Source organism: Chroicocephalus ridibundus, chromosome 6, assembly GCF_963924245.1.
Source record: "Chroicocephalus ridibundus chromosome 6, bChrRid1.1, whole genome shotgun sequence".
Classification (NCBI taxonomy): domain Eukaryota; kingdom Metazoa; phylum Chordata; class Aves; order Charadriiformes; family Laridae; genus Chroicocephalus; species Chroicocephalus ridibundus.
The window spans coordinates 52,222,960-52,247,412 of NC_086289.1; the positions used below are offsets into that span (position 1 = coordinate 52,222,960).

The 24,453-nt window shown below is 42.8% G+C and overlaps 1 protein-coding gene across 3 annotated transcripts in view; it reads right to left on the reverse strand.

Annotated features, from left to right (window-relative positions):
* The window catches only part of ACSL3 (acyl-CoA synthetase long chain family member 3), a 55,740-nt gene extending 38,011 nt beyond the window's left edge, over positions 1–17,729 (reverse strand). The window contains exons 1-3 of one of the 3 annotated variants that reach the window (XM_063338303.1): positions 17,602–17,729; positions 1,713–1,817; positions 294–419 (exon numbers count right to left, since the gene is read on the reverse strand). The gene's annotated coding sequence lies outside the window, so the exon portion shown is untranslated. The remainder of the gene's footprint in view (positions 1–293; positions 420–1,712; positions 1,818–17,601) is intronic. The other 2 variants (XM_063338302.1, XM_063338304.1) reach the window with 2 other exon arrangements.
* Between the last annotated feature and the right edge of the window lie 6,724 nt (positions 17,730–24,453).

A 24,453-nucleotide genomic window follows, 5' to 3' on the forward strand; every position in this document is an offset into this window, starting at 1 on the left:
GATTTCAGACTGTGATATTTACAGAGCATCTATGCCTTAACTAACTGCAATTACAACTGTAATTACCATTGCAATTGGGAGGGAGGAAAGTGCAATCTCTTTTTGAACAAGCAAGAAAAATATATTCCTGTCTTCTCATTAGAAGCATAAGTTCCAATTTCTTTGTAGAGTGACAGTTCTAAAGAGAGCTGAGCCACGACACACAGGAGGTTCCTTGGCAGCAATGTAAAGGCTCCACCTCTCTCCTCGTATAACCGAAGAACACGAGATGCATTTTAACTCATTTCACTTACTTGTTTGCTATGTTGCTGAAGACAAGAATTACAGGTAAGCAAAGGAGATGCAGTTTAAAATGCCATCATCCAACAGATTTATCACTGACATTCCCAGCAGAAAAACAAAGTCAGCTAAATGGATCACTAAATGGATCCCAAAAAAAAAAATCATTTTAATGACAGCATAGGAGCAAAACTTATCCCTAACTTGAGATTGGAGTGCTAGCAGTAAGGCAATTATCTTTTACTGCAAGCAAAACCAATGCAGCTGAACATAACAGTGTAGTTTTTTGGCTTGATTTTGGTTTGGGTTTTTTTTGGGGGAGGGGTGTTAAATGAAAGGTCATTTAACCTTCCCAAAAATACAGCTGTAACTACATAGTAAAATAAAAATATTGTTTTCATTAAGATACAATGTCTGCATGTGCATCATTTTTCTCTGTAACAATTCCTATTTTGAACCTTTATTTTAAAAACTCACAATGAAAATAAATAATCAATAACCATTTTGCAGAACTAATCTGAAAATGAGAAGTTTTAGGGAAATTTTCAAGGTTCTATCAAATTTGAAAGGCTTGAAAGGGATGCACTCTTTCCTGTCTAACATCCTGCCCTTAAAAAAAGTACCAAACAAAATAAACCCCCAAAAGCCTTAGTGAAATACTATACCAGGGCTTTAAAATCTCAGTGAAATACGATTTGTGGTCACCTCGTTAATTTTGGAAGTACAGGACTGCTTTTGACTGTAAAGAGAGGGTAAGTAAACCCAACATTTTGGGGCAGGGAATGGAAAGCTGAGGATTTTCTTCTTAGGTAACTCCTGCTTAATCACTGACAAGTAAAAATACATGACATGTGAAAATATTTTAACTTAACAGTTCGGTCTGCAGATTAGCTGTAAACACTTGGGTTCTTATAGAACATGCATCCATTCTGGTTTCACATAATCCTGACGTGTTTTTTGAGGAATCAGTGTTCAAACCCTGGCAGATTAAATCCTGGAGGAAAGAGTTGCTAATTTATGCAAGAATACAACTTACAGAAAAAGCGTGCAAGCGAATGTTTCTCCACACACATAGCGGCTGTTCAGTTTATATCTAATTCTGTTTCATGAAGTTGTCACCAAATGGGAAAGAGTAAGACCACAAGTAAAACATTATATACTTTTTTTCAACAGCAAAGAGAAGAAGCAACCAGCACACTCATTCATGAGTCTGGAGAAGTAAACCGGCAGTTTCCAGGACTGATCCTGCTTAATACATAATCAGTGATTTGGCCTGATACACTACTTATACTAATATTGTTATACCCTTTAAGTTTTAGAAGAAAACTTTTGTTAAATGAGAAAAAAAAATCCTTAAAGGAATGTGTTTACTAATTGACCTGCTTATAATAATTACACTACAATAAAAGCATGAATTAACAAGAAAAAGAAACCTTATGCAACTTCTCATCGTGGCAGGTAGAGGTACAACAGCCGATACAAGATGTTCCCGTCTCAGTTTTACTCAACAGGAGCTGTCACAGGCAACTGCTTGAAATCTAAAAATGGAAAATCCCCATTAAATATGGCAATTATAAAACACATCTTCCATTCTTTCACTTGTCTTTTATAATTAATAAATAAACAAACAAAACCTTTTGCTCATCTAACACTGCACTGTATCACCTCAGAAAGTCTAGGCCCACTACATCAAAGTTAAAATAAAGGCACTGTAAGACACAACAGAGTTAGTCATGGCTCATACTCGAGTCCAGTATAATCAAGGTGGCTGGAAGAGCATTGGTTAAACTCAGTAGCTCATGGTACTTGCCTCCAACTCCCCAGTGTCTTTCAGCGTTAACGCTGGTTCTACCATTTGGGGTGGAAAAATGTACCTATCTTTGTATATCTATCTATGCAGAGAACACATTTCAGCATGGGTAATAAATAGCCCTGGACACTTTATAAAAAGACTACATAAAATAGTAATCATTACATTTATTGACTTTGCTCTACTATACATCGAGGTTTTATTTATTGCTCTCCGCAGAAAGATGTCTAACTTAAAAACCCATGCCAGCAAATCACATTTAAAATATGCAGCGAATGTAAACATTTTGTACCCATTACCTGTCTGCAAACATTATTATTTACACAGCTATTCAGTTGTTACGCAGATAATCTTTTCCAGAAAACAGTTTCGGTGGATTGACTGTTTGCTGCTTGAGTTAAGTACCCAGGGTGCTCACTGCCCATTTCTGGGCTTCCATGATTTAACACGTACGAAAACAAAATCAAACTCAAACCCAGAGATTCCAAGACACCCTTGCTAAAAAACATTTCCACGAACAATTTATAGTTGCAGGAACACACGTTAGATTTCTCTTATAAGCAAATCTTGCAGAAAGAAACCGATTTTTTAACATTCATAGAAAGGATAAAAAGGTTATTTACTGGGCTAGGCTTTAATGCACAAAATAACTGAGTATCTTCATGTATTGTCTGATAAATTCATTACAAAAGCTATCAATCCAAGACCTCAAGACAATACAACAAAGCCCCAAACATGGAGTTTTAACTGTATCAGAAATTAGCCTCTACTAGTTTACATCTGGACTTAAAAAGGAACATTAACAGCCCTAAGGAAGCAGGTTTTTTACTACATCAGGAATTCACTATTAGAGCTGCCAGTGAAAACATTTCTTTGCTCGCATTCAGCAAGTGAGCTTCTCTTTTACAAAAAGAGGAGATCTAGAAAACCCAAACTACTAGCATTCATTTATAAATATTCATGTACTCATCTATATAAAAATAGAAAAGAAACCCAAATGTACAAAGTGGCACGAGCCTATGCTTCACAAGGGAACTCCCTTTTGACAATGAAGCAAGGTAGAGCCGGAGGTAACGAATGGTGCTGAGGAAAGAATCCTAGATGTATAGCCAGCTACGCGGAAGATCTGTTTTGCAATATGAATTTAAGACATAAGTTATATTTGAAAATAGATGTTCCTCACAGCTACAGCAGAAGTGTTTTCACACATTTCTTGAAATGGAGAGGACGGAAATCCCAACAAGCCCTAGAGAATGGTGGAAACGGATGCCTCGGGTCCCTAGAGAAGAGTTGGTGCTCAGCACGTTTTCCCGAAATTGAAGTGAGCGCAAGGACCCACCTCAGCTCCCCAGCTCACTTCCCTGCCACTTCCCACAGCAAGCCTCTCCTCCCCATCACCTCCTGCATCCTGGAGAGCCACTGCCCCAGCACTGCTGGTGGGACCTCTGACGCTCCCTGGCGCCCAGCTCCCTCCAAGCCACCCCAGTGGTATCCTCTCGCCCAGGCCCAGTTGTTTCCACGCAAGTGCAAACGCTGCCCTTGTCCCCTGCTTGCTTACCTGCCAGCCGCCCTACCCCTCCACGCCACCCTTCTCCAGGCTGCTGCCTGGGTCTCAGCGTCACTTCTAGAGCAAGGGGGACCTTCCAAAATGGAAAGCCCCAAAGGGACTGCTTCTATCAAGTCAAGTTGGGAGCAGATCAGCAGCTCAGTCCAAAAAGACATCTGCTTGCAACTGGGAGGAAAAAAATGCTCAGTGCACCAATCCTTGGGCTACCGCCACCCACTGGAAACAAACCCAGCAACGGTACCTTCCTCAACAGCTCTACCTGACCACGCAGGGCTTGCTACCATTATTAAACAGCCCTTGCTAAAGAAAGATCTAGGAGGACAGGACTGCGTGGCTGTAACGATCTGACCTACACTCAGACGGAGTGTTTTCATGAAACTTTTTGAAGCAGACAGATCCAGAATGAAATTAATTCTCACATCACCTCCATCCTTGATTTCTCAACTCCAAGATATAACCTGTCCCTCCCTGGACTTTGCCCTCCTCACGGCTACACATATTGTGAACTGCTATTAGCTTGCACAGAAAGGCATAGCAGGAGACCAGAATTACTACTGATGACGGCTTTTCTCTCAAAAGGATGCAGATTTTCTGGACATGAGGAGAATAACTACTCACTGCAAGCACACACAGAGTAATTTTGAGCTACCTTGTTTGGACAGCCCTGGAGCCTCCAGCTGCGATCCACCTCTCGCACAGCCCCAGGTGAACACTCAGGCTCTTCAAATGCTCCCAGTTGCTCTGCTGGGGATGACAAACAGGCACAGGGGGATTGATGGAGCCACCTCAGCACTCCCACTCCTGCTCACACAACTCGCCCCCCTACGAGGCTTCAGCATAAACTAACTCACAGCTGAACTCCAGCCCTGATGGCAGCTTGGGCGCTTCTGTGCACAAGCGTGTTTCTGGAAAGTACACGAGGGCACACAACAATCATCAGGAAAGACACATCATGACCTGGAACAAACCCATTTCCAAGTAAGTGTTTAGAAGATCACTGGGTGGCGAAGGTTGCTCATGAAGCACATGGCCTGAGGGTATGGTTTCAGTTTGGCTCAAGCAGATTTAATGCTGGGCTGCCAATAAAAACAGACTGTTCATCTCCAAAATGGTAATCCAGCTCTTTCCCTCCATTGTACCAACACACGAGTGCTTGTGTGGCTAGGAATGAGTCAGATTAGCTTGCTGATCCAGTTTAAACCCTCTCCATCTCTGGGCAGAAGGGTGGATTTTCCTTTGTATCAACTTTGGTACTTACTTGAGCCTAGGGAGGGTCATTGCAGGCACCTAAATCAACAGAAAATTAGCCAAAGAATAACTTCTTTTGTAGTGCTATCTCAAACTGGGTAACCATGAACAGACAGGCGTTAATGCCACCCCAAAGAGGGAACACACAGCTGGAAAGAGGAGAGGGAAGGAGCCTGGCAGCCATGCTGGACATCAAACCTCTGCTCGGCTGTAGCATAACCAGCTTGAGCATAGACAGATGCGCGAAACACCTTGTGACTTGGTCATCACCAGCACACTGCTGGATCAGAGAAGAGCTGTTGTTTGGAAGATTAACGTTCTGCTCTCACGGCTTACTTTTTTGGGGGCTCACCCTTGGTGGTTTCAAGTGCTACAGCCTAAATAGCTTTAAACCTTGGATGTAGGCATTCACAGAAATACAAAGGGGTTTAATATATGTCCTTCACATTTCTATGCTACATTTCTAAAATGGTAACACCTATCTCCTTAGGAGGCAGCCAGAAGGCATGTTATTAGGATAAATATAATATTATGTACTTGTTAGACACCAAGATACTGTAACAGTAGGAAATACATGAACTGAAGAAGTCCTTTATCCTAAGGAGACACTTTCTACTATATTAATTAAATCATGAAACAAAGGAAATAGTTTTATTATCTAGAAAAGTTTGCAAAACATTAACATTTTGTTTTCCATTCAGCAGGCTCACTTACACCAAGGGGGGGGAAAAGAATTGCACCTAGTGGTGTCAGACAACAGGGAGACAAATGTGGTAGCACAGAACGCAATTAGATAGAAGCAGTTGACATTTCTTGAGGGCAAAGACCTGCACTTTCTCTTAAATGAATCCTTGGTATATCCGGTTATTTTGTAAAAGGTAATGGTAAGTGGGTGGTATAAATGTCCATTTGCCATCAACCTCTACTACTATTTCCACGCCCACTTGTATGAAATATCACTGCTTGTTGCAGGAGAGCAAGAGGCTCAGGTTGATAAATCTGTCCTCTGCTTTCTAAAAAACACAAAGACAGTAATATTTATGAGGAGCTGAAAGCTAAAGTGACCATCACAAAGTAGATAAACAGCTTTATTTTTCCCAAAAGAAGATAGGACTTTCAATGCAGTCTGACTGCATGGGCTACAAACTGAAGTTTAAACCTTTGTTACAGGTGAAAAGTATGACTAAATCAAAACGGGTTCAGCACTAATTCAGGACCGACACTTAAAACAGGCACTCCTAAAGCTACCATTGCCTACAACACAAATACCCTTCCAAGATACTAAAATCAGTTGAAAACACAAACCCCATTGCAATTCTGCACCTTAGAAAGTTTCCTATTCAAAACATTTTAAAACGTCTTTCTTAAATATGTTAAAAAATTAACTTATACTAGACAGATTAAATATTTAATGGATTGATGAATACCTCTTCTAAGAGTAATAAAACTCAGCTCTAAGGTAACAATTGTTGTCAGCAAACCTGAAGGCACTTCCCAAGAAGTAAACATCACTGTTACTACTAATGCAGAAAATAAAGCAGTGTGACAAAAACATTTATTCCAAATTATTCAATAAAGTAATGGCTATGCCAGGAACACAATCCAGTGCTGCTACATCTTTTCTCTCCTTTTCTTCCCACTACATAATACAGCTTAATGGCAATCAAGTGTCTTACTCCTTTCAGGAACTTTGATTTATCAGATATTGTCAATGTATTGCTTCCATTCCTTCTCATAAGCAGTTATTAAAGCATTTAAGAGAAGTTTTTAATGCCAAACTAAACTAAGTGTTTTCATGTTTGTGCCAGAGAAACAAAGAAATTAACAGATAAAGTACCTTAATACTGGAGAAGACTTCAGAGTAACTTTGGTATCTGCAAATTACCGTCAAAGAGAGATGAAAACACCGATTTCCCAACTATACTGTTAGATTTGTAAATCACAGACACAAACTACACATGGAAGAGCACTTGAAGAACACCAGAACCACCGCGCAAACAGATTTAAAAAGTCTGTATAAAAACAAGCCAGAAACTTCATCATTACCCCCAGCCTTCAGCTACCAGAGAAGTGGAGTAACAGCCCAGTTATCATTGCCAGTTTATCACTCTCCAAATTTCTACAATCATTTTCCGATTGTTTAAGACAATCCTCCTAAGTACTTCCACTGGGAGGCAGACTCTGCTTTCCATTTCAATGGAAAGGAATGACCAGAATGGTTTGATATGCCATTTTCTACTACAAAATACAGCCTTAGATCAGTTCTCTTTAATTTCTGCGAAATCGGAAATGCAAAGGAGGGGACTTGTCTGGTTTGTTTCTTAAACGTCAAAACAGAAAGAGATGTTCTCTTGCCATATATTCAGTCTGGTCCTGTGCTTTATTCTAGTCATGTATTTATCAGATCAGAACAAAAAAATCTAACATAACAATACCAGAGATTTTTAGCAGTAAAGGTGCTTCTGTTTTTTCTCTAGCAGAAGCCATACATGCATAAAAATGTTCTTGTAGTGTGACAGTAAAAATTACAACCCCTTACCCTATATTCATTTTTTAAAAATTATCAGGTAGCCTGTTCCAAAGTCTGGTAAGCCCATGTATTTATATTGTCTTTGCCTTCTGTCTGTAACATTTCTTCTTTATTTGATGGGCTTTTGTCAGGGATACGCTTAAGCCAGAACCTCTTTAAAGGACAAGCAGCAGATGAATACACTCAAGCAACAGAGCAAATCTGAGAGAACAAAATGATGGTATAGGCTTCAGAAGAAACAGTGAAGGATTTATTCCAAGTCTTTACAGTAGTTCCTCACAAGAAAAACATCAGCCAGACAAACAATACTTTCAAGAAGAATTTTACAACACATTTCAAAGGAATAAGGACATCCGCAGCATGATCAAAGTTATCAAAGTGATAAAGTGGGATGTTTCACCACTTAATTTGAAAGGCTGAGCTGCTGACATTTTCAATACACTTTCTCTTTTGAAGGATAAACACATTATCAGGTTCCAGTTGCTTGGGTTTTGGTGTGTTTGGTTTTTTAACATCATTGCGTCCAGTCATCTACAGGGATTTACTACCAAAAAATATTATGAAGAAATTCCCACAAGAACATCTGCTTTTCTCCCCCCACCCCCCACCACTTCCACCGTGGTGACTGCACCTCCAGAACAGGAGCAATCCCTCTTCCTCTGGTCAGCGATGGAAGGCTAAAGTCCCTCAAGCGGGGACCACCACCTTTTCAGGGAAAGGCTACTACTCCCAAGCCACGTACATGCCTCAGACTGTGTTTTGTAATATTCGCTCTCAAAATAATGAAGAGATTCCCCCCCCAAGCCACACAGCAGAAAAGCAACAGGAACACAATTTATAAAAATCACAGACCAAGGAACCGTTGCCTCAAGCCAACACTTGCACGAGACTCAGTGGGTGTCTGATACCTCATGAAGTGAACCTCTCCGCAAGGACTAAGCAAGACACACAGAAAGTAGTATCTCACTGCAGCAACTATATAAATGCAGAAAATAACTTGTGGAGCTTTTTCCTGAGCACCAGTAGAGATGGAGAAATGAAGTTAGCTCATTCAAAGTTGTGTGAACATGCAATTTTCAAGTACCATTTTAGTAACCTTACCTTTGCCACAAGTTATAAATTTATTCTCAAAAACAGTCTTCTGTTTTTTTAGACTGCTTATATTACTATCTGTGAAATCCCACCTCCTAAACACACAGGTTTAGAGGCGAGTATTCTTGACTCCTAAGCTGTTTTAACAGAAATACTTTAGTTATATTTGAACATGTACCCTAATTGCACTGCAACGCACAGAAAGTGCCTTTCTCCTACTATTTTTCAGAACTGAACACTAAAAAAATTATTCGGCTTATTTAACTCTAGATTTGAAAAAGCCTCAAACTAAACCAAACTGTGATTCATAAGACACTAGGAATGCTGCACACACAGTCCATCAGTAGAAACAGGACTTAAACAGATGTTTCCTATGGATGGCACTATAAATGCCAAGTTGCCAAAAAAAATGTCACCTGGAAGCCACTTACTTAGGATGCACAGCCCTGCTCTCTGCAACATCAAAGCTGACCAAAAAAATGGTTCCGGAACTAAGCACTTAATAAAGGTTACCAGAGAAGCAGGTTTCAGCTCTTACTGCTTCAACCTCATTCCCCCATGTATTTATGGGCAGACGGCACTCCTTCTTTGCACCCAAAATGTCAGGGGTGACCCATGGGGAGGCACACAAAAGCTGAAGTTACAGGAAGCCTAGCAGGCTGTTTTTCTGCAAACCACTTTATAAGGTTTTTATTTCTCTTGGCTGCTCTGAAATTCTTGCAACAGCAGGGAATAAAACATTACAAAAGAAAGAAATAGCAAAGGAAACAGAAAATATTTAAAATTCAGTGTTTTCCTAAAGAGCTCCTTTATCTAGGTTTTATATCTATACTGCTTGGGGAAAGGACTCCTTTGTTCAAAATCAAGCACTGGAATTTATTTAAGTACGGCATAAGGATGCCTACCCTGCTCATCTGAGTTATCATTCTATTTCCTAACCTTAGAAGTAACAAAGAACCAGCACAACCTCTCTCCTCCATCACACTGGAACGTATATACATCCTCTTCTCTCTTTTTATTATGCTCTCTCTTTTTCATAAGCAGAGCAAGGCAGAATCAGTTATGAACATGCCCAACAATTGCGTAACATGAAACAAACACAAAACAAGGACTCATTAAATTAGAAGCCATTTTATTCTATGCAAAGAAGCATTACAGAAGTGTGGTTCTCCGCTCCAAGTCCTTATGTGTCACCCTTAAAAATTAAGCTTACAAACACAGGTGTTGAAAATCAGAGGACAATATCCAGTGCTCGCAGATAGGGGCTGGAGGGGATGAAGGTGAGGAGGTAACTATGTCCTCACAGGAAATAATTCAAGTCAGTAGTTCACAATCAGTATACAAATACTCTGCAGGCAGATGCAGTTTTTGGCAGAAGAGAAGCCTGTTTTTCTATTCAGGGAAAACAAACACACCCTTAGACTCCAGTTATGTAAACACAACCAAATTGTTGAAGTACCTGGCTGGGTAGAGCTTTCACCACTAAGTTTTTAAAACAAGAACATTGACCTTTTTAAAAAAAAAAGAAAAAGAAAGATGCCACTGTATCAACAGCATTTGCAGGAATTTTGTGAATATTCTCAAGCAAAATTATTTTGCCTGTATTATACAGATGGTCAGATTAGATTAACACAAGTTGACAATCTGGAAGTCCAGAATAAACTATTAAGTATTTCTAGAAGAAGAATATAAATAAAGTATTTCATCTGTTTCATGAGACAATAAAATTCCAAAACCCAGAAGCATCCCATCTCGCATTTTAAAAAAAATCCCCACAAGAATCAAGAAAGATTAAGCTAATGATGTAATTAAAATATATACAATTTCAACCACTGTACTCAGACTCTTTTATCTTAGATGCATACACACCCACAGATGCGTAGAAAAAAAAAAGGTCAGGCTAGCAGATCCCTCCATCCTTTCACACCCTGGACCTGGCCACAACTGCATCTGTCAATGCATAACAGGATGTAGACAGAATGTTGTTGGTTTTTTTTAATAAAACTTATTTTATTGGTAAATAACATTTTTTGAAAGAAAAATTTGTCACAAGTTTCTTTATGACTATTTTACCTAGCGTTCCTGAGCAAAATCCCTCACACCACCTTCCAACACCCACTGACAGCCTCGCCTTTGTGGCTCGGACACTCACACACCAGCTCACAGCCCTGCCACGCTTCATCGGGAAGTGGATTTGTACCCTGCTCTCAAAAGTACTGGATGTTATCAGGCTAAGGTATTTGTACAGATTGTGGAGATTTTTATCGAGTTCTCTTACAAGCATCTTCCTCCCCCAAGGAGGATGGTGGGGGCAGGGAGAATAAATAAATAAAATCTACACAGTTATCAGCAATGCAGAACCAGAAAATATTTTCTAGGCATCTCAAAGCTGTGCATTAGGAAAATCATTTCTCTATTCACAGCTTCCCTGGAACAATACAGCACAGCAGTACTTCATCACAACAATTAAATGTTCTGATTTCCGCAGCTATAAATGACTGACAAGCCCTGGCAACAGAACTTTCCCAGTAGGTTCTGGACTTAGTGCTGCGGAACCCGCATTTTGCCACCTAGGTAACCAGTCTCCCTGCCCAAGCACTACTGGGACCACTCTTTTCCTCCTATGCCTGTTGCCTTACCTCTCCGCTTTTCAGTGCTCACCAAACATATAAAACCTTACAAAATCTGCAGATGAAAAAAAAACAGATGCATCTCTCCACATAACCACTTAAACCCTCCTGCAAATCCACCACCATGGATTCTCCCATTCCTTTCTGCCTTTCTCCATATCCACTAACTTAAAAATCCAACTACAGACATCCTCTTTACCAAACACAAATTACACACACATCTGACTTTTAAATACTAACCACAGATGCTCCACTTTGCACATTTTTCACAGGTTCCCACAGAATGAGCCCATAAACATTGATTTTAATAATGGTTTGGTGAACAACCACAGACAATGCTCCACTGTTTCACAGACTATATTCTGGTACTATCTTAAAACTTTTGTTGGTGGAAATCATACTGTATGTCCAATCCAATAAACCTAGGAAGCCAACTGTATCCTGGGCTGCTTCACCAGCAGCGTGGCCAGCAGGTCAAGGGAAGGGATTCTGCCCCTCTGCTCTGCTGAGACCCCACCTGGAGTACTGCATCCAGCTCTGGGGTCCTCAGCCCAGGAAAGACATGGACCTGTTGGGGAGGCTCCAGAGGAGGGCCACAAAGATGCTCAGAGGGCTGGAGCACCTCTCTTATGAGGACCGGCTGAGAGAGTCAGGGTTGTTCAGCCTGAAGAAGACAAGGCTCCAAGGAGACGATATTACAGCCTTTCAGTACTTAAAAGGGGCTTATACAAAAGATGGGGACAAAGTTTTTAGCAGGGCCTGTTGCAACAGGATAAGGGGTAATGGCTTCAAACTGGAAGATTTAGATTACATACTGGGAAGAAATTCTTTACTCTGAGGGCGATGAGACACTGGAACAGGTTGCCCAGAGAAGCTGTGGATGCCCCATCCCTGGAGGTGTTCCAGGCCAGGCTGGATGGGGCTTTGAGCAGCCTGGTCTAGTGGGAGGTGTCCCTGCCCAGGGCAGGGGGGTTGGAACTAGATGATCTTTAAGGTCCCTTCCAACCCGAACCATTCTATGATCATGCACACTGATGTATGATACTGCAATAATTGCTCTGAAGTCTTCTAGTCAAGAAGCAAAGAACCCATGCAAAACCTCCATGAAGAAGGTCGAGGTTTCTCACATCTCAGTAGTCAACCTGAACAAAACAAGGCACATTCCATACCCTGTCCTGGACAGCAGTAAGGGAAAGGCAGAAAAGTCTTTCCTCTAAAGAGGCAGAAAAACTATTTTCATGTAGTTTTCAGCTCACAGTATCCTTATGAGTTTATCACAGGAGGAGAGAACGTCCTACGCAGACAGTAATGTAACACAGCAAATAGATGGGGAACTCGATCTGGCAGTGCAGTACTACTGCTACTCTGCTGCTTAATCTCCAGCAAGTCACTTCTAATCTTTATTATCTATTTTCCCCTTCCTGGTCTCATACTGATTTCATCTAGTAGATACAAGCGTCCAGGGTAAGGATGATATTTACACAGTACCTAGAAAAACAAAGCACTAGGTTTCCAATTTTGAAGCAAAATGGGAAGAGACTCACGGTTTGTTATTGCTGTTTTCCACTACCAACAATGACAATCCGTAAATCAATAACTTTCAATAATCCTATCTTCCCTGCTTTTCAGGAAACTCATAAAACTGAGAAGCCAGCTTGACCCATTCCACACACTGTAATTAACTAGCACATCTTCATAATTAACAAGACTCATGAACGCTGAGGGAAACATGACTTCCCAATGCACATGTGTTGACAAACAGTTGCCACCTCCTCCTCTTCCCACAGGATCACAGACACTAAGTCCGCACCTTGACTTCCTGGGAGCTGCAGGCTCACTCAAGGAACGAGAGGACACACATGTGAGCAATTCCTTCCCCAGGATCAGTGAAGGCTGTTGCAAGTTTTGAAACAGGCTGACTCTAGAATCATTTTGAATTTTGAACTTTTCTCTGATTTATTTAGAGGGTAGTACAGAACAAGATTTGAGCTTCCTTCAGAGAAATGCACTTTTTTTTCCCCCCTATAGTCCCAGATTTAGTAATAGCCATTCAGGAGGTGTGATTAGGATGTAGCCTTGTCCAGCTGATTTCCTTCAACATCCTCAAAATCGTTAGATCCCAAACTGTAACTCGCAGCAGAGTACTGAAACCTTTGAGAGCCCTTCAGGCCCCACTACACGTCAAACCCTCATGTAGATCAGGATTGCAGGATAAAGAGCAGTTCTTCCAACTCTAACTGCATAATTAAACAAATGAAGTCCTGCCATTTGAGAGCTGCTTAAGACTGGCTTGAGTGCTTGCTATATTCCTCCAAGTGTGATGAGTAAACCTATGCTGCCAGACCGCATGCAGCCCAAAACAGGTTGGCTCAGAAACTTCCACTGCAACTGCTCCATGCCCAGCAACTAAATAGAGCCAGAGGATAACACAGGTGGCAAAAGGACCTCAGGGGGCCTCTGGTTCAAGCTCCAGGTCAGAGCAGGGTCACCCATGAGACTACACCTGTGTTCTCAGGGCTTCATCCAGTTGGATTTTGAAAACCTCCATGGAAGGAGAACGTACAAGGCAGCAAGTCCCACTGCTTGACTGACCTCATGGTGAAAAATGCCTTATAGACATGGACCGCTCTGACTTCAATTCACTTTCTCTTGTCCCCCCACCAGGCAGCACAGTGAAGAATCTGGCTCCACTCTCTTGAAAACCTCCCCAGAGGTGCTCAAGGGCCCCTCAAGCCTTCTCTTCTCCAGGCTCAACAAGAAGCACAGTTCCTCTGCCTCTCCTCACAAGGCAAAAGCTCACACCTCAAGACAACCTTGGTAGCTCTCCACTGAACTCACCCTAGTTCATCAACGTTTCCCTTGTCCTGGGGGGCAGTACAACTGGATGCCATATTCTGGATGTGGTCTAACGAGCGCCGAGCGGAAGGGGATAATCGCTTCGCTTGACCTACTGGCTGTGCTGCCGTTAATACAGGGCACAGGGCTGCCCCACGCTCAGCTTGCTGTCCACCACGACCCCCAGGGCCTTCTTAGCAGAGCTGCTCCCCAGCCAGGACCAAGGGGTTTAGTCCTGCCAAGAAACAAAGCCCCCACCCTTAAATAACTGTTTAAATGGTAAATTTGCTTAGTAATCAGCAGCAGATGAAATGGATAGAAATTGAAGCCAAGTCTTCTTAGTGTTAATACACCTTACTTAGTACTACTAAGTCGCATCTTAGGGCCATATTCAGATGGCCTAAATTCCACATAAATCCTTCTGCCTCCTATTTCTTATTAGCTGGCTTCCAGGCAGCTCCCCATTCAGCATCTTACATAAATTCTCTGAATTGCTCTCCAAAACCACCTCGATTTCTTCGTTGTCTGAGAAAAAGGAGCTTGAGCGGATTTCAGGACACCTGAACTTAGTCTTTAAGGTCTGGTAAGGTTGCAGCATCAGACTGCGTTATTCCTTTGGTTTTGTCACCGTGGCAGTAAATACCAGCTTGTTTGTCAGGATAAGTTTTAGTTTAGTTACACTTCCGCGGGAACATATATTTTAAAAAGAAAATGTAGATTTCTAAACAATTCACGATTCAGTTATTCCTGCTGCCTTCTGGAAGTTTACTCCATAAAACAAGGATGCTTTATCCATACTTCTCTCGCATTTTGTCTTGAGCCATGTGTGCTGCTTTGCTCCAGATGTCTTGACAATTCACTGATAAAAATTTGGGCTTTAGTATGATTGTGACTCAAGTCACCCACTGGTCTACAGAAAGGGAAAATAAAAGCCCTACACTGTCACTAAACACGGGCTGGGGGGAATCACTGGCTTAAATGCTCACCAGTGCAGCAAGAGCACACCACACTTAAGTTGAGCATGAAGAAATTTCTTCTAGTTCTTCAAAGACTACCAGTTTTCCACTAAATACCATCCTGATTTTCTTAGGCTTCAGGCTGGACCATTTCTCTTGATTTGAGACACCATTGCTCATAGGCATTATGGTTTTGTAACAGCATCATAAATTGAAAAGTTACCCCAGTCAGCATACTCGGCCCAACATGCTCTCCTCGGTGGTCTTATCTCATCAGGATCCTCCAAGCAAGAGAAATGGAGTGGGAACTACCCACCAACACTTCTGAAAAGAAGGATTCAACACACCACGGTCCTGACAGCTGGCTTCAGGACACTAACAGTGTTAATGTCCTGTTTTGTCAAGGCCCCAGAGCACTCCAGATGGACAGGTATGGAATGGACAGCCTACCCTTCACAGCTGTAAGCCAGACGTCTCTCAAAACATCACAGTACAGCAACAGATACACAGCTGTGAAATGTACAGAATAATATTAAGGCTGAGATTTATTATCTCCATGATTATTTTGAGTAGAATGGGACACTTGGAAATGGCACAAGTTTCAGAATGAAGTGACTGCTCACTGAGGATCAAACAGGCTATTTTAGAATAAATTCAGTAGGTTTGCTTCTACTACAAGGGATTCTGTTCCCATTAGTAAGAAGCTTGCCTTCCTGACCAGCCAATAGGGACCGGATCCATACCACAGGCTGAGCGCGTTACGTGTTTCACAAGTCTTGACCACAAAGATCGGCAGATCCACCAGTTTCACTCAAGTTTGTCAGCCAGCCATCAAAACTGAACATACCAAGCAGGAAATCTGAACCTACCTCCTGTTTCTAGGGAATAACAAACATGCTGAACAACTGCAAAGAAAATTAAGTCTTTCAGCCACAACGTTTAGCTTCAACCATTCCTGAAACATAAATCCACAGGAGAAGGAGGAATTACCGGGCTTAACAATGTCTTTCCTTAATTTTTCAAAGCACACAGGACAAGTAAATATGATGAGATGTGCTTGCTCTCTCAGTGGTGCAGACGGTTATGAGTATGAAGTCTTAAGAGTTCACCCAGATGATTATCTTTCTCTTAGGATGTAATTAAGACCTGATAACGAATCTACTATTTCTGACTTTTACTTTTTACTCCTAGGAAAAAAAAAAGAAAAAAAAAGTCATATGCCACAGTGAATTTTTGCACAATGAGATGCTAAATCCACTCTGGAGAAAGACTATTGCTGCAGCAGAACATAACCAGACAAAAATCCCATTAAGCCTTTTTGGTTTCATTTTGTGCTTTTTCTTCACAGGATGCTTAGAACAATATAATAAAAAAACCCTCATGTCAACTCAAATATTCCTTAAGACTTTTATAATATTCTAAAACGTTTTGAGTAAAAACAGGTGCCCTTACCCTTAATAGACTTTTAAAAGTACTCAAAATAATTTATCATTGGTTTTGCTCTTTTTCACATATTCTGTATAGATAACAGCACAGATAAAGTTAGAGAGTAAGGCTATTTAAATACCAGAGTTTCACATCTGGCATTATCAAACTCATCTCACAGGCCAAAAAAAACCACATTCTAGAACCTGGTACTTCTAAACAAAATGCAGTACTTCCCATTTCAAGAAAATTATATACCAGTTATACATAAAATTATTACATGTTTCGTGAGGGCTATTTCTTCAGCAAGTTAAACAAATAAATCTAGCAGTGCTCATAAACTCGCTTACAACTACTGTTATTCAAGTCACCGTTTTAATTTTCCTGAAGCTTACCGTTTGCTCATTTCCCAAAGGTTCTATAGGGGTCCCACAAATTAACCTGCGGCCCCTCTGCGGAGCCACCCGAAATGATCCTTTAAGGCTTGCTGCTCTCCCATACGCTTCGAGGGAAGAGCTTTCCCCTGCTACCCGTCCCGAGCAAGCCCACGAAGGGAACGCACCCCGGCACTAAATCCAGCAGAAATCAGAACAAAACCAGTAAAACGCGCCTAGAAATTCCGACCCGCACCCTCCTTCAACGGTGCCGGTTTCCCATTAAACGCACTTACGGACCACGCCGAGACCCGAGAGCGGACGCGGAGGCACCGTCAGTACCCAGAGCCCCGGCCCGGGAGGCGACGGGGCCGCGCCGTGTCCCCGTGTCCCCCCACCCCGCCCGGCGGTTACCTGGCGGCCCCCCCCGCCCCCCGGCCGGCTCGGTGACTCACGGCGTGCTTTCCCCACCTCCTCGTACGTAACAACCGAAACACAAAGAAAAGCAGAAGGGGAAAAAAAATAAATAACCAACAAAACACCAAAACGCCTATTATTGCCTATTATTTCAGTAATTAGCCAGCAAGCCGCTCCCGTGCGCCCCGGGAGGGCGGTAATCGCCTCAGAGCGGCAGCGAGGCCGCCCCTCGCCGCCAGCCGGGCCCAGGCCGCCTCCCGCCGCCCCCCCGCTCTCCACCACCCCGGCCCGGACGGCCGCCGCGCCTGCACTCGCCCCCGCCGAGGCGGCGGGAGGCCGCGAGGCCCCGCACCGCAGCGGGGCCGGCCGCGCTACCGGCGGCGCGGGGCCGCGCAGAGCCACCCCCTTCCTCCCTGGCCCCGCAGCCCCCACACTCACCGGGCCCCGTCCCCAGCGCAGGCCCGCCGCCGGCCGCCCCCGCCGCCGCGGCCCGAGTGCGCGCCCCCGGCCCCGCCGCGCCGCTCCCGTGGCTGGGGCTCAGCCGCGGCCCGGCCGCCCGCCGCCGCGCGCCCTCATTCCGTATGCGGCACGGCGCCTCCTGGTTGGCCGGCGCCGGGTGGCGCGCGGGGCCGGGCTGGCCGGGAGCGGTGAGGCGGAGACGGGGTTACTACAGGTCACCCGCGGCGGTGGGCGGGGCCCACACTCCGCCTCACTGCGCATGCGCGAGCGCCGCCGCGCACCGCCCTGAGGCGGGGGCACCGGCACCGGCACCGGCACCGGCACCGGCACCGGCACGAGAGGTTACCCGGCCTCCTCCTGCCTGGATCCGGGCGCCTGACACCTCCGTTAAAACGCCTTTTAATTACCTCCCGCACGCCGTTAATTTCGTTACTTCGGCAGGAGCTCCCGCAGCGGCCGGTAACTGCGGAAGGGTGCGGGTGGTGTAAAATGTTAATTTTGGCTTGGGTGAAGAAATATGCCCTGTTACCTGAATTTGGAGCCCCGATGCACGTTAATACACATATTTTTGACCAGCCTCCCAATTAACTTATTGTTACGAAAAGCGGTGAACTTGCAGAGCCCCCTCTGAAGGGTCGGTGGGGATCACAGTGGTCGTGGGGGGCTAGAGGGGTAGGCCGGGCTGTCACCGGGGCACCCATGATGGTACAAGGCCGGGCTGTCACCAAGGCTTCCATGGCGGTACAAGGCCGGACCCCATCCATGGTGACAGGGAGCTCCAGGGGACACAGGCCATGGCGAGGGAGATGTCCCTTCCCCTGTGCCAGGGAGAGATGTCCCCCTCCGCCAGCCTGTCTGCTCAGGGCCCTGGTTTAAAATCCAGAGCTGCTGCGAGGTTTTAAACAAAGGTGTCATTAGCGGCAGCTGCTTCCGAGGTTTGTGACGTGGATCTCTGCTGACAGAACGGAACGCAGACCGCGCATTTCACATCGGCTGTCATCAAAGCCGGCGTCACTTGGAGCAAGTTTTGGTTAGTACTGCTGGAGGCTAGGTTCCTATTTAACAATTACTGGGGGCCTCTTTTATCAATATTGACTCATCCAGGTTCTGCAAATCTCTGTTCAGAATTAAAGGTTTTAATTTAACCAGCATAATACAATACTGAAAGACAAAATAAATGAGCACCTGCCGAAGATAAGCAAAATTAAAGCAACATATGGGAAAAAGGTTTCAAAGCCCAGAAGAAAGATTTAATTGCAGCGGTTTGTGTCTGCAGTGGTGGCAGCCACCGTTGCTCCAAGGGTTAGGTTTGTTTTTCCTCGGTACGTGCTCCTCTCGCGCAGCCCTCGGCGCTGGACAGCCCAGAGGTGTGAACTGCACAGCACAAGGGAGGGGTGCGCAGGGTGGAAAAGCTCAGGACAGTAGTCCCAACACAACCTCACCTACAGATCATCAGGCAGTGAGTTACTTCATACCATTTATAGAACTGCAGCCAACCACCACGCACAGTGTATGTCCCACAAACAGTCCTTCCTCCTTCACCCTCACAGATAATGATGTTTCCGAGGACAAAGCAGTGGTTGCATCTATGGTCATCTGCAGAGTCCTCAGGTGGCGCTGACTCTTACTAGAAGCAAACTAACAGAGTACGTACTTCTAACCCAAAGACCAAGTCAGTCACCTCGGTTACTGGAAAAAACACTTCCAAGTGTTTAGAACTGGAACAGAAGAGATTGCCACCGGCAGTTCTGAAAAGCAGGAAAAACATTATCCACAGGAGTTATCTGAGCTATAAAGGTCATGAGCTACCCAAGCAAAAGTGATGCTAACTGAAATACAGGTAGGAGTATGGAGAACTTATATTTAAAATATTCATACTCACTAGAAGAAGTGAAAAAGGATAAGCACACTTGGAAGGAGGATAAAACTCATTTTTCAAAGATGGAAAATGTGGGCATTTCTGCACCAGGAGAGAATTCAGATGGCTTTCTGCCAAAGGATTTACTTACATCGGTAGAGACAGAGTAAACTTAATAAATATGATGTGAAAATTATCACAAGGAGAGGAGCCCTAGATTTGCGTCGTGCAACCTTTCACATTTCATTCAAGACAAGGAAGGTTCAGGATAAAACTAGAAAAGCAATTTTACGTAATAAATGGGAGATAAAGCACTGGACAGCACAGAGCTCATCTGCTCAGCATTGGATCTCATATTGAACTCCCTGTTCTTCTTTGCTCCTGGGTAGTCACCGGCAACTGAGCAGTAAAATACCTTGGCAAAAGCCTCACTTTTGAGAAATGCATGGCATCCACAACTTGAAATTAAATGTGACCCTTATTAAACTGCTAGATCTGAATACTATCAAGTTTTATGAGCAGGAGATGCCAGAGAAATGTTAACTCCAAATATGGATTTTTTGTAAACTTTGTATTTCAGCCTTACCTTTATTACTGGTGCATCAATGTGCCTGCTTTAAGGTTGCCTGAACTTCCAAGTTATTTGAAATCCAAAAGCTAACTGTGTAACTAGCTATATTTATTCCAAATAGACACAGCTATTGGATGTATCCCCAATAGCCTTCAGGGTAAATGAGGAGTTCACGATGACATACCACCCAGCAAGATGTTTTTTTGAAAAATTGTAAGACCTTTGGTGTTGATGTTCTTCAGTTCTTACTGACTTTGTCTGGAGCAAAAGACCAGCTAAGTTATCCAAACTGGTACTCCATGCCTGTAAGTGAGGAGCTCGCGAGCTCCTTACAGGCACCAAAGCAGCTGAAGTACTTTCATTGCCCTGCAAATACCAACCATCCAACCTTGCCAGGATCTTCCTGCGTGCCGATCATGAGTCAGACACTCATCACAAAGCATTTGTTATGTCCCAAGAAGCTGTCCAGTGCATGCCGTATTTTAAGATAATTTAGTTAGGAGTAAGCCATTCAAATAACAACAAAAATACTGAGAACTAACTAGTAAATCCTAACAGGTTTTGAAGCTTTCATTTATTAGTGTTTAAACCAATTTCTAAGGAGTTATGAATAAAAAGACTGAACTGTGTCCAGTCCATTAGTCTACAATGACATTTCTTAAACTGTCCCCTGTACCACTTGGTGCTGGCGGCTGCTGGAAACAGTACTCCAGGCTGGATAGCCTCGTCCCTGGCAATCCCTGTGGCTCCTAATTCAGCTCAGCAGCAGAGATGAAAGATTATCTGCAGCCCACGCTGATTAAGCAATTTAAACTTTAGAGATACCTAAGGTTTAAAAATATATACATGCATACACAACAACATACTGATTTAAACAGATTCCTACATGTATTCATTATTTTCTTGAGCTTTGTTAGAGGTTTCTGACATTTACATATAGCATAGGCAAAGCTTTTCATGGTATCAGAGATTTTACCACACCCTTTTGCTTAAATGTAGTTTCTTACAGAGCAGGGCTTTGGAAGATACTGGTGTAATGTGTTATTTACACTGTAACACTTTTCTTGTACAAGTCTATGTTGAGTATCCCATAAGGAAACCAAAGAATTTGGGGATTTATGGTAGGCACAATAGTCACCTATACAATGATTGATAACCTATGTTTATAATTGGAAATTTGAACTGCACAAGACAAATACAATAGTGACTGTGGGAGACCTTTCCTACACAAGCTACACGCAATTATAGGAAATCACAAGTTAAAAGAGTAGCTGATTTATATTTTAAATAAAAAGGCACAATAGTACAATTACAGACAGGAAAGAAGTTCCTATATCACCCTAGAGCGTTCAGGCAGGGAAGCAGTATCTGTGAAAACATTCGTGGCTCCTACTAACCACATTCATGTATTCACAAATGCTTGTTTATTTTTTTAAAAAATTTCCAGAAGCAAAAGCTCATTAACTATTCTCACTTTCCATTTTAAAAAGTTTGAGGCATCCAGTCAAGGGGAAAAAAAACACTGCCATATGTTTTGATCAGCAACAGAGAATGAATAGCAAGTAGTAAATAGCAGGGAAGATTGCAAGTGATCTCATGAAAATAGTGATTTGGAAATACAGTCAGCTGACTCATCGGGAAAGAGAACAGAAAGCCAATGTTATATTTGGCCGATTCTAAGTAATATCCAAGGGGAATTAATAAAAACAAAACCACGAGCCATACTGAAAGAAGAGAGTCTATGAATGGGTAAATATGTGTGGAAAGTTGGCATTAATCTTTGATGAGGAGGCTGCTGCCTACTGATACTCGGGAGGAAGCAAGTGGGGAAAAAAACCCAACAGTGTCACAGATAGACCAGATGTGAGAGCTTTTAGCTAAAAATCCCTGGAGGAACACAAACAAAATTAAGTACTTCAAGAAGGTACATATGGTTAAACTAAAACCAAATTGACTTCTTATGTGAAATAAAAGAGACAATTAAAGACGGGCTTGGGTAGGACAAACCTCGTGGTCTGGATGGAATATATTTCATTGTAACCTTCAAACTTGTGAAAAATAAATGACTCTATAATTAGCAAACTTTCTCCATGACTCATTACATAATTGATCACTACAAATTAATACAGTATTACTCTAAATTAAATGAATTTTAACAAAAAAGAATGTAACGTTTTTAAACTGTGTACTTCGAACTTATTTTGCTTTAGCTACGACCAATAACCAGTTCAACAAAGGGACTTGTATCCATGGACATTTTTAATTAAACAATCAAACTGGCATTGTAATATTCGATTTCTAAAGATATCCTGCTAGTGTGGCATTTTGATGCCCTCTTAAAAGGTAGAGAGGTCTGAGCTGACACTGAAGGGGCAGGGAGAGCCAGCTGGGATGCGGGTGCTGGCAGCAGAAACAGCTTGTGTTCCCGAAGTGATCGTTCCCAGAGCTGTTAATTTGGGGGTGTTGTTTTAAAAGGTGGAAAAACATTGCTAGAGCAAGCAGTATGCGGTTTCGATGCTAAATAGTCTCCTTGTACATATCAGTACGTTTGACTCATTTTTATCTGTGAAGCTTTTTGTTTCCAAATAAAGGAACGAATCAGTAAGTTGCTAAGATTAAATTGGAAAGCAGCAAACTCTGTCAACATCCCCCAAATGATTAATTATTTAGTAGAACATTTGGTAATGTGGGCATGCCCAGAGCTACTTTTCACAGAGAGAGATTGATGACATTAATAATAAGGTGATCAAAGATACAGTGTAAAATTTATCACCACTTGACACAGCTCAGCTTTGTTAATGCTTGAGTACTTCTTTAAATTCCTCGCTTCTGTTTTCTCATACCACAGATACATTGCCGACCTACTGCGATAAATCAGAGTGCCATTCAAGTATTAATAGGTGACAACCCCCCAAAACTGAAATTTCCAACTAGGGGAAAGCATGTAAATGGATTAGGATCTGTAAAACAAGCTGCAAGGCACACTCTGCAACACTGCCACACGCTGGAACCGCCACGCTATGAGAAATTGTGTCACCCATGGAAGACCAGAGGCAGGATTAAAAATAGAATTTATTTCTGCTCTTGAACTTTCTTGCTCAAAAGCTGCCTGTCGTTTTCTAGGCCAACGAAACGTTACAGTGGAGCTGACAGCGTCAAAAGCAGCCAAGAGGAATCCGAAGCATCAGACAATGAACAGTGACTCGAGCGTGCAGGAGCAAGGTGATCCTTATGGGCTCCAAAGACAGCAATGTCCTGAGCGACCAGTGTCTTACAAAACAATTTAATCATCAAATAGACCATAAAAACATCCAAGCCCAGGTCCAAGGTCCATGTCTGAGCCCCCCAACTTGTACACCAGCGGCCACCCAGGCTGGGCTCCCTGGCATCTTGCTGGCTTTGCTCCATGGGCATGGATGCTTCGGATGCTTTGGGCGCTGCAGCCCAGTCCACCAACACCCCTTCCAGCCCTGGCTCTGCCAGGCACAGCACAGATTTAAGATTGCTTCTTCTTTAAAGCAGAACAAGCCACAGACCCTGTTTTTTCTTTTTAGACCACCATAGTAAGACTCGCCAGATTTGTCTGGATTACCCTGTGTCAGCCTGATATTTGAGAAGGAAGAAGGAAAAAAAGCCACTTCCTAGGACAGACTTGCTTGCCTCTGCAATTCTGAACAAACAAACATGGTAAAGAAGTACTGTTACAGACAGAGCTGGTAGTTCTAAACTCTGTAACGTAACAGTATGTGGCTAGAACAATCCAAGAGGACTTTACTGCTGTAGCAGGTGAACACTGCAAAGGCTTCTGATATTTTACTTTTATTTAATGGGTTTTGTTTAGTTAACCACCGTGCAATGTTGCCATAAAACAAAACCATTTTACAGCCTAAGATTTCAACCAGAAAACAAACGTGGCCAAGGTTATTTGAGAAAAATGAGGTAAACTACCGAGTATTTGGCAGTTTCGGAAACACATGACTTAATCAGGTGCCTGAATGTACCTGAGATGTGTTCTGGGAAAAGGTCCCCCCCCTTTACCCATTTCTTGTGCAAACCACATTCATGGTGGAACTTCTCCCTCCCATTTGCAATGTGCTTTTTTTGTCCTGGCTGTTTAACAATTTCCTGAAATTAAATCACTACTACGCCATCATATTTGTATAATGTTACTTCTAATACTTAAATCTGAGAATCCTAACCAACAGGAAAAGTTTCACTCTGAGAAGCAGAAAGAGGGCAAATAAATGCGTTTTCTTTCTCTGGGATATTGGGTAGGGATAAATAAAAAAGATGGTTCAGAGCAAACTAAATTTCAGACACAAAGTTGTGACTAAGTGTAACAGTGCTGAATTAATTTATACTGAACTTGGTTATACTGGAAACCAACACAGAATTATAAAGG